At 29.3% G+C, this 20,477-nt stretch overlaps 1 long non-coding RNA gene across 3 annotated transcripts; it reads right to left on the reverse strand.

Moving 5' to 3' along the window:
• Window positions 1-13,353: 13,353 nt before the first annotated feature.
• On the reverse strand, window positions 13,354-20,224 carry LOC129303197 (uncharacterized). Of its 3 annotated transcripts, none has more exons than XR_008591436.1 (6): window positions 19,772-20,224; window positions 19,484-19,535; window positions 18,989-19,146; window positions 17,890-18,858; window positions 14,423-17,610; window positions 13,354-13,810 (listed from the first exon to the last, which is right to left on the reverse strand). It is a non-coding gene; the product is annotated as an uncharacterized LOC129303197 (long non-coding RNA). The 3 variants fall into 3 exon arrangements; XR_008591438.1 differs by lacking the exon at window positions 13,354-13,810 and having other exon boundaries at window positions 14,994-17,610; window positions 17,890-18,469; window positions 18,774-18,858; XR_008591437.1 differs by lacking the exon at window positions 13,354-13,810 and having other exon boundaries at window positions 14,994-17,610; window positions 17,890-18,003; window positions 18,425-18,858.
• Between the last annotated feature and the right edge of the window lie 253 nt (window positions 20,225-20,477).

Consider the following 20,477-nt stretch of genomic DNA (forward strand, 5'->3'; position numbering starts at 1 on the left):
TGGAGGAGATAAGGAGCAAATGATAATGCATTTGTGATATCATGTGACTTGATATTGAATTGAGTATTAGAATGATTTATTTGCTCACTTTACATGCCATTTTGATCTAACTTGCAGATGCATAATTTAAAATTTTTTTTGGTTACTAAATGATTGTACTCATCATTTTTCTATATATTACAGGCTCTAGCTTAGGGAAAGTCGAGGAGAAGGCAATTGAACGTAAAAATCTATGATTCCTACAATATGCCTATTTCTTTTGATTTATATATGTGTAATTAATGATGATAAATTGCCAACTAGGACAATTATTTTGGTTTACTTGTACCATTGCATGTTACTTGTGATGTTTGTTTGCATTTAGTGCCTTAGTCATGTTGTATGTGTTGTTAAAGTTTAATTGGGGCTTAAACACTAGTGCAAATAAGTTTATGAATATTTTGATTGTTGTAAAAGGGTAGTTTATGAAACTATGTTATTATGCTTCCCTTGTGATTTTTGATGATATGGGGGGTTGAGGTATGAGAATGTAATATACTTCCTCCGTCTTTATATATAAGATGTTTTTACCTAAATCACACAAGTCAATGAAAGTTAGTTATCTACTTAAAAGCACAACAATATTTCCATTTTATCCCTAATAATTGTAAATAAAAATTGAATATCTTTTTTCAAAATAAATTTATGAATACTTTTTTCTTTTCCTTTCTAACATAATAAGGGTATAATGATCCATTTATTAAAAAAATATGCTAACAATTGATCTCTTATATTTAGGGACAAAAAAATATTTTTAAAAAATTTTATATATAAGGACAGGGGGAGTATGTATGAAATGGTGCATTGCACAAGTTGTCCCTAGTCCCTGGTGTTTGATTTGGTTGTTTGTTTTGGCTCTTGGCATTGTGGGTTTGGTTATGGGCACCTTGGAAGTTTGAAAAGTGTGAAAAGGAGATGTTTTGGTTTTAGGTGTCCAACTTTTAATTATGTTATAATTTGGAAATAAAACAAGTGCCATTAACTATTTAAACTTTTTGTCGATACTTAGATCACCCCAAAAAGACATACGACAAAGGCTTAGGGCGCATCAAAAGTTTGTCCCTCATGGTGTGGTTTGATAGCATCAATATTGTCAATTTTTTGCAATATGCCATTGTGGATGGCGCCTTCATTGCGACGGTGGATGACCTTAACCTCATCAACTGCAATAGATATGACATTGGTCGTGGCAGATGACTTTGATTTTTTAGAAACATGATTTTTAAATACTATTTTCAGAGGTTTTAATTATCAAATGATATTCCATGCTTCCATGTGCCTTCAAATGATGCCTGTTTGGTCCTTAATTGTTTGAAATATATGTTCTATTTTAAATTCCATAGATTGGAGATACTATACTATTAATTAGTTTTAATCATTTTTATTATGGTAAGTTCTTTTTCTAAGTAAGGTACATGTATAATTTATTTCTCTTAATTTATATTCACAAGTTTAATTCTATTAATTATAGTAGACCTTCAACTTGATCGTTTTTTTTCCTACTATGATTACCTTTTTTAATTGTAGTTAAATCTTATTTATCGTGATAAGACGATTAGGGTAATTGTTCCCTATTTATTATAATAATGTATGTTTCTATGGTTAAATTTGCAGGGTTAATCAGGCAATTTTACAATCGGTGCATTTTCGAATCTTGAGACCGTGTCTTGCTATGGCGTAGAGGTGGATAAGATCGACACATGCTAAGCGAGTGCCCGAAGAAGGGGATTTGGCTTTGTGTGAGGATCACGCCAGAGTGAGTAAGGAGAGGAGAGGTGAGAAGTGATTTGTACGCCATCCGAAACCGTCCAGAACCCAAGTGGGTGGAAGAGTCTCTGATCAAGTGATCATGAACACCAATCCTAAGAACAAGCATCCCTCGTATTCTCCTCCCACGATGAAATCCAAGGAATCAGGCCAGCCATACGCGAAGCCTTATAACATTATCGTGAGCAGCAAGGAATTGACATTTCCCATTGCGTACAAGACTCCCCTGAACCCTCTGAATTCGTTTAGCTTCAAATCAATCGAGATGCCCAAACTGGGAGCATTGTTGCATTAGTGGTGGAACTCGATGTGTTTGCCAATGGCCACACCACCGACAAGTCTGTGTAGAAAGCAAGGGATATGTTTGGCCGTATTGATGCCTTAATTAACAACGCTGGAATTAGAGGTAATTATTTAGTTAGTTTGAATCATGAAGGAGTTCATGATAAGCTCTTGCTTCATATTGATTGATTTTGTTTTGTAAAAGAATGTTGTGGAAGAAAATTTGTTTAGACTTGATTTCATGCTTCTTGGTGTGATTCATTATTAGAAAAATTGTAATTAGTGACCAATAAATTTGACGCTAATAAACAAAATTTGTCACTAATTTTTGGATTTAGTCATTACTTTCATCAAAAATATGCTTCCACTAATTTGTGTAACGAATGTCCATCATTAACTTAGCGATCAAAAATATTTCTCACTAATTAGTAAACTTCAGTAACTAATTTATTTTGTAATTAAAAGTTTTTTGTGAGCTCAATCACTGTTACATTACCCTCATATAACCCACCTCCTAATGCCGGCACTTGGACTTCCGTGTTATGTCATTACTTTTGGATTTGGTGACAGATTGTCTGTCACTAATTTTTTTTTTGAAATACAACATTACTAATCCACGTGTGTCACTGATTAGTAAACTTTCATTATTAATTTATTTTATAATTAAATATTTTTTTCAAGTCCAATCACTACTACATCACCCTCATATCATCCATCAGCTGCCACATCATTGTCATATCAACAACTTGTTTAAAATATATTATTTAAAATCACTTAATATGTATTACTAAAATAAATATTTGTGTATATTATTTTATATTATCTATGTTATAAATAAAATATTCCATATGATGAAAATTGTATTTTTATAAAAATTATTTGATATTATTTTCCTATATCATTTTATATTATTTAGTATACTTATAATATAAAAAAATATTTGTGTAATTATTTGGTTTGGTAAATTTGAATAATTTTTAGGATAAATTGGCCCACTAGGCAAAAAAATTTTGTGTCAAGAAAATATGGATTAAATTTTTAAAAATTTAAAAGTATGGCTGGTTCACATTAACATATAAAGAATATATTATTATATATAACGATATATTATTGACAAATATAATAAATTAATTATAATGTAAAATATAATAAATGTTTGGTTGTTTGTTTGGTTTGGCCCCATGACATGGACTATATCCACAAAAGTCTCTAATTTTTATGTGAATCTCTATGTATATTACAATTTTTTTATTTTATAAAATATTTAAATACATTTTATTAATTTTTTAATTAAGAATGCATGTCACTAATACAAAGATTTAGTAACATAAATTAGTGATGAATTTAAATTAGTCACTAAATTTATAAAATTTGATAAAAATATGATGATATTTTTGGTTCACTAGCTAAAATAGTCTATTGTTTGCTTATCTGTCAATTTAACAGCCAATGTTGGGCAAATTAAACATGGAGGGGAAGGATGTACTCATTAATAAAAGTTTGTGGATACTTATGAATTGTTGTTGATTTAAGGATACCAGTTGTTCATGTCGAAAAAATTAATAGATACTCTTACACGCACCTTAACCCAAAAATATTACTATTTTATATTATTAGCTTTCAATTAAAATTAGTCTATCTTAATTATTTTTATTTTTATTTTATCCTCTACAGTACAATTAATGAAGGTATTTATAAGAAAGAAGAATTTAAATATATTAACTATGCAAAATATCTTATATTTTGAATCAATACTAGCTAGTAAAAAATATCTTATATTTTGAACAATTGGAGAATAATTATTAATATTATAATATAATACACTGGAATAACTCTTACTAGTTAAATTAATTTAACTGGTAAAAAAAATTTAAATTAATTTATATCTTAATTAATTTTTATTATTTTAATATCCATGATGCCAACATTCTTTAATTTTTTTTTTACTTTTTCTTTTTAAAGGAATACATAGACACCAAACTTTGCAATAACATTTATCTAACAAACATGATTTTTTAAATTCATTTTATTTAATTCAATTTTTTCTTCTTTCTCATTTTAGGTTCTTTAAAAATCATCCCCACATGCCAAATATGCCCTACAAAAAACATGATTGAATATGTGTTCTCCATATATATAATCATAATTTTTTCGTGTTACTTTCAATTTAAATGTATAAATGCATCAATCTAGGAGATCCACTTTTTTTTTTTTTTCCTTTCTGGTAAAAATCTAAAAGATCCACTTTATTTAATATGTTCCCAAAGTAACAGGGGAGATAATCCCCTTTCTTATTTCTTACCTTATACTATAGAACATCTTATTTTGACTTTCCATAACAAAGGATAGATTTTTAATTTAATTGTTCATAAATTATTTGTTAATATATAATTAATTCTTAATAATTAATAATGTCATTTTGAATTCATATCCATGCAGAAAATTTTCTAAATAAATTTATTATTTTTTATTTTGAATGTTAAATTTTAGATAATAATTAATATCAGTTAAATAAAGTTTTAAGTCTATATAAATAATTATAGTTGGCATTTCAACTTTAGAATATGAAGCAAATGAACTAAATATTAATAATGGTTGAAGGAAGTGCTCAAAGTTAATTTTCAAATTACATTGTAAGTCAACTTAGATTATCTTTAATTTGCTCAAATTTCATTTTTGGAGCAAAAAGCTTATAAAAGTGAAATTGGAACTTAGAATTTGATAACCTCGTTGACTGATCATGTTCCAGCTGTGAATTATCAATCATTCAACCTTCTTTGATTAGCAATTAGGCAATCTTTTAAAAACCAAACTGGGTAATAGATTAGAAATGTCATTTACGGCATCTCGTTTGATGCTTTAGAGATTAATAATCATTTATAATATATAATCTAAAAACAAGAAAATGATGCAGATTGCCGTAATACTGTTAATATTTAGTATAAAGGACTATAAAAATTAAAATTAGGATGAAGGACCAAAGTAATTAGTGTAATTGACTGTTATGACCTTAATATAAAATATGCCAATAATTCTTTACAATTAACATGGGAAATTGTATAAGTTACAAGAGGACTCTTTTAAAAAGAAGGTTGTGCAATTTTTAATTCCACACTCAAAAATAACAAAGTAGTATTAAATTCAATTAAATCAATATGAGTTTAAAAAATATTTACTTTTAAATAATTGAATCAACATGATTTTAAGCCTCTACTTCTTAAAAAAATTAAATCAATATAATTTTAATACACACACACACACACTTTTAAACAATTATTACATTATTTTGCCAGGAACAATCTCTGCACTTATGAATTTTCAAGGAAGATGAGATTATTAACTTACCATCAGTTTTTGGATATTAATTTAGCTTTGTTTTACTTTGTTATTTTTCATCTCCTTGTTATATATATATATATATATATAAGAAATAATTTTCTCTCGAATAATGTGTTTTTGTTAGTACCTATTAAATATAACGTGTGAGGTATGATTAAAAAAAGTATGTGATTTAATCAGGGGCAATTTAATATTTTTAAAATTATATTTTGGTATTTAGTCCTTTTAAATAATTACTATTTTTAAGATCCTCCCTGATAAATATTATCTTCTTTAGGTCTTTCGTCATAATGTTCCCTTAAATTAATGAACATATTGCCTGCAAGTAGGAAAAAAAGAAGACAGTTCTATCCAATTCAACGTTAAAAGGAAGCAATATCCCCCCATCCTTACTTTGGAAGACAATTCATTACGTTGCACAAAGCTGAACCTTTAATCGAAACAGGAGAAAAGAAATAATAAAGCAAAAACAAACCAAAAAAAAAAAAAAAGAATCTGGAATTGAAGGGCATGTTTGTTTTCTATTTTTAAAACTGTTTTTTATTTTTAAAATAAAAATTTTTAATTTTTTTTAAATAAGTGTTTTTCATTTGTTTTCAAAACTATTTTCATTTCTTGTTTTTAAAAATGAAAAAAATCATTTTATTTTTTTATTTTCTAAATACACTACATTTAATTATTGAAAATTATAGTTATTTTTGATTAATTTTTATTATTAATCACCACCATTAACTACCTGTAATTATCACCATCAGTTCCTTATTTAATTTTAAAATTATTTTTAAATTATATAACAAAAAAATTTTTATTTTATTTTTGTTTTAAAAAAAATTTAAAAACCATGTTATAAAATAGTTTTTAAAAATAAAAAATGAAAAAAAAATAAAACAGGTCCGAAGAAATCTTGAATAGTCAACGGCAATAGTGGAACTATAAATCTTGAAGTTATTTACATCTTCTACTTCACAACTTCTAAATGCCTCCTTTGCTTCACACATACTCTATCCCATTTTTTTTTTTTCTCTCGTCTTTTTCCCTCTCTTGTTCCTTTTCTAATTTGCTTCTTGCTTACGTATCTCTCCCCCTCTCTCACAACTTGCTTACGTATCTCCTCCCTCCATTTTTTTCTCTATTTATTTATTTATTTATTTTTTTAACCGAAAGGGTAGTCTCATTTATAACGAAAACTGAAGTCAGAGTCATAAGCCAAACGCCAAGGGCATACAAGATGACGAAAAAAGAAAGAAACGTGGCCGATAGCTTGTGCCTCTGGAAATTTCTTCCTTTCATGAGAATGAGATGCTGCCAACGAGGTTTAATTATATGCATTGTACTTGCCTTATTCGATTTGTGCATGTCATCTTAATTACTCTTAAAGTTTAACGCTTGCCTTAAAAGATTTGTGAACTACTCCCTCCAGTATTTATAAATCATTTTTAACATATTTTATTAAAATTAAATTTAATCAAATTTATTTTAAAATTTAATAAATTTTTATCTTTACTCTTAATACATATTTTTAAATTTTATTATTAATTTATTTAAAGTATTTAATAAAAACAAAAATATAAAGAGAATTTTTTTAAATTAATAAGTGCTCTATAAACAAAATTTATTTTTTTATCTTATAAATAAAATTAGAGAAATAATATTTAGATATTTCTATCCTTCTTGAGGAAGCACGCCGTCTAGACTTTTGAATATGCTAGAATACGCTCGAAATATCGAGACAAGTGCACATGAATGTGGCACGGTGATTGATGATATTTGTTTTATTCAGATTGTGATATATTGGATTACCTACAACAATTTATTTTCCTAATTCTATTTATAAATTATTTTTGATATATTTTATTAGTATTAAAAAAATTTAAAATTTATTAACTTTATTTTAAAATTTAATAATTTTTTAACTTTACCTCTATTAAATATGCATACTTCAATGACATATTTTTTCCTCTAATATTTAATAAAGGGTAGAAAAAAAATTATAATAAAAATTTAATAACGTAACTTATAAATAAGATAAAAATTTTTTTATCTCTCTATCTTACAAATAGAATTAAACAGAGTATGTTGAAGTAAGTCAATTTTTCTCCAATATATGATGGCCGATGCTAATAATCATCATATGTATTAGACGCAATATATTATGGTTATTGCTAAACAACTATGATATATTCTCCCACCCATTCATATAGGATGGGGGATTTTTTATATGATGGAAATATTTGATCATCGTATATTGTAATGTATATACGACCAAAATGCGATCTACTTGCAAAAAAAGCTTACTTAGTTGGAAATGCCACCATGTTTTGGAGGCAGCTCTTATATTCTGTCAGAGTGGAGGGAAGGCTCCTTTACCTCTCCACTGATAAATTTATTTCTATGTTTGAAATATATTTATATTATTTAAAATATATTTAAAAAATTAATTTAAATTTTTAATATTAAATTTAAACCATTCACATTAAATCTAAATTGTCATATTAAAAAATTTATATAGTTTTCATTTTAAAAATATAAATTTAAAATAAAATTACATTTCTCAGCCCTAGTGAAGAGGCAGAGGAGGCTTTCCTCCGTCGATGAAAGCTGACTCCTATTCTGTCAATGTCAAGTTGCTAAAGGTAAAGGAGACTATCCTTTGGGCTATTCTAGCTAGTTTTGTTTCAAGTTACACTTGCCTTATTCCAAGAAAAAAAAATATTTTTGCTAATGCTAAGATGGAATTCATATTGGGCTTTGGTGCTCGGCCCAATATGAAGAACTATGTATGCATGTGTAGTGTGAAATGTCTTGATGGCCATGCCAGCACTGCATAAATGAACGCAACTGGCGATAAATAAATATTAGATAAAATACATAAAACTCTCCTAAATTTTAAAATAATTACATATAATTTTTCTCATCTTTAAAAGTTTAAAATTAACCCACTTAACCTTTAATTTTATTTTACAAAACCCCCTATTATTAATTATGTTATTTTTTCATGAGAATTAAAATGTTATTCAACTAAAAAATATTATTAAACAAAAATATTATATTATATAATTATTAATAATAAATTTTTTATATTTTTTAAATAATTGAGACATTGATAACAAAAAAAATTATTATCACCATATAAAATTTTAAATATTTATATTTATATTAGTTTTATCCATTTTTTTTGGTTATCAATGGTGCATGATTTTATTGTTTTAAAAGATAAATTTTTATTTATATTTTCATATTAGATTAATATAATGCACATGATTAAAATATTTAAAATTTTAAATATTATCATGTTAGATTAATTTGTTTTTTAATATTAGAAAACTATGCACTACTAATAAAAAAAACACAAAAGTAAATATTTAAAATTTTATGTGGTGATAATAAATTTTTTTTGGCTATTATCAATACCTCAACTATCTAAAATTATAAAAATTTATTATAAATAGTTATACAATATAATATTTTTGTTTAATAATATTTTTTAATTGAATGACATTTTGACCCTCATGAAAAAATAACATAATTAACAATATAAGGTTTTGAAAAAAAAAATTAAAGGTTAGGGGGTTAATTTAAAACTTTTAAATGTGAGTGGGATTATATGTAACTATCTCAAAGTTTAGGAAGGTTTTATGCATTTTAACCATGAATATTTTATCAAGTTTAACTTAAGAAGCTAGGCCCTCATAACATAACAAATTAAGATTCAAATATTTATTTATTGCCCAACCTTATATCGAACATAATTATTAAAATATATGTGCATAATAAAGTAGATAAATAAATATTTATTGTGAATTTTGGGGGCCTACCTATTCCCATACTCTTAATGAGGATAAGCTTTTGATGGATTGTGAAATGTGTGTTCCCTCTCTTTCTTGTGAAGGTAAGTGTATGGATTTAAAGTTTAAACTTTAAATTGTCCCACTCCAAAATAATGATTAAAAAAAGTATGCAATAGGGTTATGTTGCTTGTAGTTATTCTCAGTCTAGCTGAAACATGACACTATCATAGTTCAAGTGTGTTTTAAAGTTTAGAAGCTCTTTGCTTCCATTGTAAGTTTTAAGTACACATGGGTAGACACTAAATTAAGTGTAGATTGAAAATGTACTCTTTATAAGTTAGAACAGGCTTGAATCACTTCTGAATCAAACTTAAAATAGCTTATTTAGGGTTGAGAAAATTAACTGTGTGAACCCATTCATACATTTATCACTAGGGTGTCATGTGTGGATTAGTCTAAGAAGCACTTTAAGCTAACACTAAAAATAATTCCAAGTGTTGATAACATATTAACTCATGCAAGAATTAGTTCATAGAAGGAAGTCTAACTGCAATGATTTATTCAAGTGTGATCTCAATCAAGAGTCAAGCGTGACTTGGCCAAGCTCAAGACACTAGCTTACATTGGTGGCTCAAACACAAATGAGTTTAGTCCAAGACACATGTAAATTGATCTATAGTGTTGGACAATGCTTTAGGAGTCTAATTCAAGTGGATTTCATTCTTAATTCAAGCTTGAATTGAACTCTTGCTTGAATTAGATCCACCAAATTCTATAATGCATAAAAAAGATTGATTTACTCGTGTGTTCAAGCCAAAACAAGCTTGGATTAGACATTTTAGCAAAGATGCATTCTAAGTATTTGACATTGGAAGACTTTATGAGCCCAAGACACAATTTAATTAATGCATTCTTACCATTCAATTAATGATTTTGCTCTCATTAGCTTTCACAATATATTGTAAGAGAAGAAACAAAAGATTAAACTTATAAAGTCTCTAAGTCTTCTTTTGTTTTTCATTCTTTTAGATGTTTTGTCAGTTGGTCAATATGAGACTTGATTTGCACAAATAATAAACCTCTTTCTTTTGGTTTTGTAATCATCAAAACATATCATTTAATAATAAATTTTATAAATTACAAAATCATTGGTTCAACAAGAAATTGGAAGCTAAAGTAAAGCAAATTCTTCCCAACTATGCTACTTCCTACTACTATAACAAAAATGTTTACAGAGCACTATGCTTCAAAAGCAAGCATTCTTTTATATATGGGAGCTATAGGAACACTCCCATAGGTGACTCATGTGGGAACTTTTCATAAACGCTCTTGTAGGTAAAAAAAATTATGGTTTTTTTCTTCTTGCCTTGCGTGTATACATTTGATTTGTACATAACCAATCTAGCATATAAAAGACAAGACTTACTCATTGAATTCATACACAAAATTTAATGCATCATTGAGCACTCCGCAAGTTCAATTAAAAAGCATTATTACTGTGATAAAAATTTAACATAACTAGTCATTTAATTTTACAGAGACAAACTCAAACTATACATGAACCAAATTGTTTCAAGAACATACCAAAACTCTTATAACTAACACTATATTCTAACCACTTCTAATGCCTTGTAAACATCTCATAAAATATTGTGACCACGCCTTTAATTCTTCCATATTGAAAGACTTACATCGGGCATCCTTAAAGTCTTGCATCTGATATCCCTATAATTCTGAAATTATAAAATTACTTTAGACTCAATGACACCATAATGCAAATAAAATTACTCTACATGTTCTCCAAGTGCAGTACCAAGTGATGTAAAATCATGAATACCATAAATCATCAAAAAATGAAAAATGCACTCATTAAAAATACAATAAAGCATAATATATTAGTCACAACAATTCTCTTAATTTTAATGAAGTAAAAAAAATGAGTTACGTGTATGTACGAGACTAAGGAGTATACAATCAAGTTTCTTTAATTCACTGACTGGGTTCCAAAGGATTCTCATTTTATGGGGTGGGTTCACGTGGACATGAAGAGTTTTCCCCTTCAAAGTTTCATTCATACATTCTCTAAACTATATCCTTCCAAAGTTTAAAAAAACACACACACGCACGCACACACGCCGGCAGAGGTAGGTATAATTGAGAGGGGCAAATGCATCCCCTCATATTTTTGAAACTTATGTATTTGTGGTTATTAATCCTCATTTCATACTCCCACTTTTCCTTTAATTCGCACCCTCTCTTAAACAGTTTCAATATTGAATTATAAATAACCATTATTTAAAATAATAATATTGACTTGTTCTTTCTTTTCATCCACTAGCATTTGAATATTGTTATTTTATATCTCAACTAGCATTAACTCTCCCGTGCAGCACGGGAAGCATTGATTAATACACCATCAAATAAACCATCATCTTTATTACAAAAACATAAAACATTAATAATATGATCAATAAGTACAATTGCCAAATTTCTCCAGCTGAAAAGAACATTCATTCAATGCAAACCATGCATTATCTAAACTGACCTAGAAAAAAGGTCACAGAAATGAAAAAATATCCATCACATGGGAAGAAATGTTCAGTAAATTTTTCAGCTTACCAAAACAATCATAATAGCTACTATTTACAACATTGCATGTAAGGTCCCGTTTGGTTGTTAAAATGAAATGAAATAGAATAGATTAAAAAAATCAAAATAAAAATAAACTAAATCATCATTTTTCTTAAGTATGATAAAACTTTCTAAAAATTTTATAAATCATGATTCTCAACCCCATGAATTCATTTACCTCTCCCTTATAAATGTGCTCACCAATCCTCTTGATCATGTTATTTTTATCTTTATTTTTTTAATTAATTCCATTACATTTTTTTCTAATAAGCAAACCAGATCTAAGAATACTTAATCATTATCACGATTAATGTATGTAGATTTTGAAAGACTCTGTAAAAACCTTGCTAGTTCTTGAAACATGATTACCATCAACGCAACAATATCCCTGTAAAAGTTTTGTAAATTTGGGAAATCACCAAAATTAAAAGTAGGAAAAAATCTACGTCTTAAAATTAAACACATTAAAATCAAGAAGTTTGGATTCAACATAATACTGAAAAATTTGTGACATGAAGTTAAAAGAATCCAACAAAAAACATAACATGGATATAAAACATAATCATGAGAAGAACACAACTCAACTATAATGGGATAATTAGGGACTCAAGATTATTGATGTCTAGAGCTTCAAATGGCAATAAAAATGAAAAGAGTACTTGCACATTGAAAGAGTTCGCTTATATATATATAAAGGTCATTTTTGTATTATTTAAGATATTTAATATTTAACTCCCCATCCAATGGTCACTTACGAGCTTTAATGAATAAAATCACTCTAAAATATATACGATACAAACTAAAATGAGTTTTTACTCATATTAAAAGTTTAAAGTTCAAAATGCTATTAAGTAATAATTTAGAGTTTAAGATATTCATTAACTTCTTTTAAAATTGAAAGACATACTCCCTCTTTTAAAAAATATATGACATTTTTTAAGGAGTTAAATGTTCAAAATATAAAGTATTTTTAATCTTTTGAGCTACAATCATTGCTTTTTTTTTTTCCTAAAAATACTTTTATTGATAATGACTTTATATTTATTATAGAGTGTTTAATAAGAGTAAATATGAAAAGATAGGATTAGTTTGAAAGTAGGTAATAATTTTATTGGGGTGTGATTCAATTAAAAATAACTTACACTTTTAAATGAAAGGAGTATACCTTTATTATAGTCAATCAAGAGGGATGTCATTTACTCCTACACAAACTGTTAATGTAATACTGTCATAATACTTTTTATTAGGATCAATACTTGTTTGTTATAATATTTAATATTTGGTCGAGTTGTACATGACTTAATTCTTTAAAAATTTAATATTTAATTGCAAATAATGATTTGCATAAAATTCATATCACTAAATTTTTGAGCTGATCAATTAATTAATTTAATAATTATTGTGATGTACAGGGATCATTCACTTACATTATATTCGACTAGTAATTTATAAACCAATATTATAAAAATTTACAAACCCCCATCCCTACAAAGAAAAAAAAAAACTTCTTTTCTAGACATTTGCAAACATTGCACAAATCTAGTCATTAACAATACATGTATAGCTTCCATGAAAATAAAAAAACATAAAAGTATTTCGGCCGTGGATGAATACAACATAATATCCAACATGAGCCTTCATGTTGGTCCAATCATATGGAGGCTTAGCCTCTAGTTTCTGCATTTGAAAGTCTCTCAAGAAAAGTGTTTATTGAGTAATGAGTAATGTTTTGCCACTTAACAATAGTTATAAGTACATCAAAGCTAGAAAATTAACTAAATGTATGATCAGCAATAGCTATAACTTGAGATAAGATGGCATCAGCAAAGGATTCATCATTGAAAATGCATCAGTTCCTCACTTCCTATAACTTCCAGCAAGTTATGCTTATCCCAATCTTCCATGAGGTGTCAAGATGAGGCTTTTGTAAGCATAACAGAGTAAGCCAAGTAATGATATCATTCCTATAAACATTAGTACACATATTAGTAGGGAGTATTTTCCTCGAAACATTCGCTGCTAATAGGCATTCTGTAAGTGTGTGATTTATGTTTTGAACTGAAGCAAGACAAAGTGAGCACTGTTGATCAAGTGTCATTTTCCTTCAAGCTCGCTTAGCATTAGTCATTAGGCGTCCTTCAACCATAAGCCAAATGAATGTTATGACCTTTTGTGCCACAAGTAACTTCCATATTTTAGACCATATGACGTGTGTCATTCCAAGCTACCTCTTACAAACCAATGTAATAGGACTTGACAGCAAATTTTCCATTAGCAGAAAGATTCCAAGTACAAGTTAGCATAATTGGTTCAGTCATATTAATTGATATCCCAACAATCTTATCAAGTAATTCCTTAGGCAACCGGTGCTGGAAAGTTTCCCATAGCAAATGCCCTTTAGGAATTTAATATCATCCTTACAGGGAAACTGAGCAATCACATGGTTGAATCAAAATAAAATAAATAAAAAACCAATACTGATCAAAATTTTTATTCAACTGTGCGCACTCTTGATGTAAATAACTTGTTCAGTAAAAGCATACAAGTCAAAATAGAAAAAAAACCAATACACATACCTGAAACAACATTTTGATTTTCAGAACTAATATCTCTAAGTGGAAACTTTGCAATGGTTCATCTGAAGGTTTAAAACATGAATCATCTCATCAGAACCCTAAGGATCATCATTTTCCTTACTTTGTGTTAGTGATTTGTATGACTTCCGTTTAACAGGAAGCATTGAATGTAGATTTTAAGATGAACCATTGAGTGGGAGTATTGAAAGTATACAAAAATTGCAAAGAATTAGAATATCTGTAGTAAAAACTAGAACTGCAGAAGCTTAAAAAGTTTAAAAGATAGATTACTATATTATGAAATAGAAATCGAAGGCAAATGAACTAACGTCTTGTATTGACATATGAAAATAAGGGATATTACTAATACCATGATTTCATCACACATAACTGATGTAGGCTAGTGACCAAAAAACAATATGGTCTAGGATGTCAAATCAGTACTCTACTCGAGAGAGAGATATTGTCGAAGAACACAAAATGAAGGCATCCTGATTTGACAAAGTGGCAGGTACCTATCCAAAAACTTTCCAGTTCGCCTAACTGAATCTTGGAGTGAATAATACTGTGATTAACTCATTTAATACCATTTCATTTCCAATGCAAAAATCAATGATTCAATATACACTTGAATAGTGGCACAAAAATTCAGCATTATACAGACACTAATTAGATAATACTATACATATATTGTAAACACAAGACAAAAAAAAAAAAAAGATTGGAAGTCAAGTCTGATTTGTCTCTATGAAGGGCTCTATATAATGAAACCTGCATAATAAAACTATCAAAGGAGTTACTCACTTATTAGTCTGACAATGTGAACATGAGTCCTAATAATCCCGGAAATAAAGAGCACAGGGTAGAGTCAGTTACAATATCAAAACGATACTGCAAAGTCTTCAAGCAATAATAGCATGATATATTTCTCGAGAGGCAAACTAAGAAATACAATGCAGTAAGATCACTTCATTGGAAATCAGCTTACCTTCAATACCTAAAGCATATCATGATGATACTATGACTCCTCTTACACACAATATCAGAAGCTATCCTCCAAAAAACATTTGTTTCAAAAAAAAAAAAAAGGCTAAAAGCTAGTAAATATTTCTTGAGAAGCTCTCTAAATCTCATAACTCAGACATTAAAAAAAAATGAAAAATGAGAAAAGCTTCAATACCGACACCATCATGCAAAATCTTCTAGCATGATAGCCTAAATGTAGGATGATCCACCATAAGTTTATAGTTTTAAGCAGTAAGCAAAATAGATATGGCTAGTAGACAGTGAAGATTGTCTTGAGAAGCTAAACAAATATCAAAACTCAGACATACTAACAAAAAAAAAAAAAAATAGGAGGTGAGCCTCAATACCAATATCATCATGCAAAATCTTCTAGCATGAAGCCATGATATATTTCTCAAGAAGCAAACTAAGGGATATAACTCAGTATGATGACTTGATGGAACTTCTGCCAACCTTAAATACCTAAAACATATCATGATGATCTTTCTTTACATGGAAAAAAATCAGCTGTCATCCAAAGAACATAAACATGACATCATTTTTCGATCTTTAAAATATAAACATGGCTAAAACATAATGAAAACTTCCACAACAAATGCACACAAACACATAAGCAAGACATAAATTTTAGGATTAAAACAGGGTAGCCCCAATAAACTACAACACGCCTATTCACAAAATAAACACACACAAGTCTATACGACAATATCTTGAATATGTCAGCACTATTTGTAGCAAATTTTACACATAAAAATCACAGATCCGTGGTTTATGCAGTGAGACATGATAGTTGAAAAAAATGATAACATCTATAAAAACAAACCATGGACTGTGACAGCATGGTCACAGTAGAGAGGACAGAAAATTTTTTGGTTAAAGAGTACTGGTGATGGCAGAAAGCCGAAAGCAACACTGTTAACAAAAAGGTAGCAAAAGAAAAGGAGATATGTCCAGCATGAATCAATAAAAAAGGGACAATGACTGAAAGCAAAATGATGAACCGATGGTCAACCAACAAACAAATAAAAATGCACTGACATTAAGATACCAAACAAAACCAAAAAAGAGAGTTAAACCACAGTTTTGCATCAGACAGTAGACATAGCCCTATCAAGTATCAACAAAAGGTTACCACTATTTATTTACTCAAAAATTCTTGATACATGCACCAGAAGTTATCCATTGGTTAATAAAATCACTTTTAAACATTGTTCTAACAGTAGACAAAAGTTGGAAAGCATCATGACATAGATAAAACCACACGATTGGAATGCCTTATTCAGGACAAAATAATTGAATCATGAGGTATATATCTTAAACGTGATACAGAATCAGAGATCTGCATATATAACATAATTGACAAATAAAAGGTTGGATTGCCTAACTTTCATTGATGAACAAAAAGAAAATACTATACATCATACCTACCACTGCACTTGGTGCTATAAGAAAAGTAGACTTAGCAGCTTCAACTTGAACATAACTTAGAGTGCATGAGAACAATAAATTATAGACAGGTATATATAGTATACCACAATAGGATTCGAGATAAAGAATTACAAAAAACCTAAAGCTCCTTATATGTATAAGTGAAGTAAAAATAACAAAATAATACATTCAGCAAAAACGAAAAACAGAACACATATATGGAGAATTAACAAAGTGCAATCAATGTTAAACTTCATTATAGAGTTATTAATATAAGGCTGACAGATTGTTATGCTTACAAAGTGGATTCATAGTTGTAACAGTGTGTAGATATCAGAATAAAGAAAAATGTGTAATTTTTCCAACCATTTAAAAAGATATGACTAATGAAACCATTGCTTATATCAATACCATAGGAGAAATGTGTTAAGGTGCATCAGCACCTGTTACAAAGATTGTTCAAAACATAAACTGCCCCAGAAAATGGGGAGCTTGAAATGGACACTACAAAACGGCCCCAGCAAAAAACAAAAAAAAACAAAAAACAATCCTAAACGAGTCATTAAGTACAGGCCACAAATAAAAAAAGAAACTAATCTATAGTCGCAGACTCCTAAATAACTAAGACCTCCTAGAAAGATTAAGAAGGGCCCTTCTCGTAGGAAGGATTTCATAGAAAGTGGGGTTCCAAAATACCCTTGTAGCTAAAGCATAGCAAGTAAGGGATGACACTCCTGGAAAAAAAAAAAAGAAAGAAAGTAAGCAAGTATCAGACCTAGGCCAAGAGACGATACAGAAAATGGGAGATAAAAGATGGTTATTTAGGATACAAAAAAATCAAATGATATTTTTGTCAACACGCATGTTACTAAGATGTAACATGCCTGCAATTTCCAATGTTTCCTTTTAACTACTTCTCACATGGCATTCTTTCCTATGAGAAATCCATTTTGACTCAGTAAAGATGCAGCCAAAAGCTGAAACTTTAAACCGCACCCAACCCTTTTACTTACAAAGCAGTGAAATTTGAAAAGGCTATAACATTCAGCTGCAGCTCCATGACTCCATCACCTTTAACAAATAGGAGTACATGTAAAAGGACATCGGCCTACGCCTCTTTTAGTAATCTGGAATCAACAACATACCTTAGGCAAAATTGAACAAAAAAAAAAAAAAGAAAAGAAACGTGATTTGAATCACCAATCTGTGCTAACTAGGATAGAAATTCAAAAAATTGAGTCAATTGACTTACAAAATTTTTTTTGAGAGTATAACTCACAAAAAGGAAAAAGTGAAAAAACAAAGCAGGAAATAAAATTGCTGAGTAGACTCAAAAATAGGGTGTAGCACATTACTCCATATCAGAATGTGTCTTATCCAATTTATTTATCCAAGAAAATCATGTAGACTGTAAGCATGACTTTGAGCAATTGATTTACTACTAAAAAACAAAAAAAGAAACATATGACAATATTATTATCATCATTTTTTCATGACCCACAACAAAGAAGGCCATGGATAATTCATAGAAGTTTTAATTGTAACAACCCATGAGTGTCATCATAAATGAATCTGAATCCCATTTGCATAATCCTATAAAAATCAAAGAAAATGAAAGCATCACACATTAATCACTCCTTGGTGCCCCAAGCAAATAAAAATAACATGAAAATAAAGTCCATGTTTTGTTTGAAATCAGTATACAAGTATGCCGCTGAAAACAATACAAATAAGTCAGTTTCAACCTTATAATTAAAGAAATCAGTTTGTATACATGAATTAATTGGAGATGAGCTTAGTGCGGCACTACCATAGGAAGTACAAATAATAGTTGAGGATAGTTAGTGTGATAATTGGGTTATTTTCATAACTACCAGAAGGGATGACTTAGGCAAACCTCTCCACCAAATCCTAGACCTCTTTAATGTCTGGATTTAGGATTACTTTGGTTGCATTGAAGGATGAGCTGACTTGTACTTCATCTACAATAATAAGACCAGATTGGTGAAATTTGGCAACTAATTTAAGAAGTAAATTAAATATGTTTGCTTTAATAGCATTGTTATCTAAAAACCAAAAGAATGTATTAGTAAAGAGTATTTGTGAATTTACCTCAACCAAGTGGGGATATGCCATGGTGGTGTATATCTTAACCACTATTTCCCAAAGTGTTGCTCCTTTTTCATAATGGAAGTAAAATTTTACAGGCTTGACTGGACTTGCCTCCTTATCTTTAGGGACTGCTAATAAAACTCAGAACCAACATGCACCTGTTTGAGGTAAAGCAAATTAAGCTGTCGAGTTTATCAACACGGGTGACAACTTCTGACATTTCAGCTATTATTAAATAAACACATTATGTACGTGACTCCGAAAGGTATACAAAGTGCCTCTTTTATCTTTAAACTGGTAGCAATGTAACCATCAGCTATTGACAATCCCACAAATTTGTGAAAGCATAGGAAGAGACTATCCACCACCTAATTCGACTCCCAAAAGGTCAAAACATGGTGAAATTAAACAAAGGAATACACAAACACAGAATCAAACCCAAACATGACTCTGTGAATATAAGTTTGGAAAATAATAAAATTGAAATGGCCTTACAGAGGATGATAATCTCTCTTGTCTCTGCTTCTTCTGCTTCGTTGCTCTGTGTCTTGAAGAGAAAGAAGAGGAAAATAAGGAAGCTAGAGAAGGAAGGACAGAAGCATCATCATGTGAGATTTAACAAAGAAATAAGAAGTTGTGTGGCACAAGATTAGAAGTTTCAGAGGCTCATGGCTATCCCCTTTATATGATTTTCTTTTAGATATGTTTTTAGCTCTGTGCTCAATAAAATTAAAAGAATCTAGATGCAGAGGTTTGCTCTGCATTTAGGCGAGAAATAGTGACCTGAGGTAGAGGGAGGAAGCCCTTGAAGTCGAAGAAGAAGCCAATCTTGACCTTGAGATAGTGAAGAGCTACCCATGCTCTAGAGGAGCAAGGTGTCGGTAATGCAGCGGAACACCATGACAATGATGGCAATCCATCCATCAATGAAGAGGCACATGCATGTGTCAAAAAGAACGAATAATAGCGGTGCTCTACTGAGACTCTCAAACCTCGGCCAACCATCCATCAGTGACGGTGAACCATTTGTTGAAGAATAGGTTGACGAAGTTGAGAGAAAGAATAAACCCAACTCCAAGCGTCGCATCATCTATGGGATTAGATTGCAGCAAATCTCAGCATTTCTCGGGATTTCTCTAGAGATGAAACCGCTCTTAGGTCAAGATATGGAATGAATAAAGTAAAGATGACAGTAGAGTAGGAGAGGTTAGATGAGTAGACATGAACGGAGCTGGAGACCATAACCAGTCTTTTTTAAAATTAAAGGCCCCTTTGATAGCTTAGAATCGTAAAGAAAAAAATGAAATTGAACATGAAATTTATCAATGTGTGTTTGATATACAATAATTATGATTTTTTAAAATTTAAATTTAAGGAAATTTAGTAAAATTTAATTCCATCACATGCATTATGAAATTCAATTTCATGGTTCCATTTCTTCAATTTGCCTCTTCTCCCTTCTCCAATATATCTTTTTTTAATTTTAAAA

The sequence above is a fragment of the Prosopis cineraria genome, unplaced genomic scaffold (genome assembly GCF_029017545.1).
Source record: "Prosopis cineraria cultivar Desert tree isolate PC_DT_omini unplaced genomic scaffold, ASM2901754v1 PC2, whole genome shotgun sequence".
In the NCBI taxonomy this organism is placed as follows: domain Eukaryota; kingdom Viridiplantae; phylum Streptophyta; class Magnoliopsida; order Fabales; family Fabaceae; genus Prosopis; species Prosopis cineraria.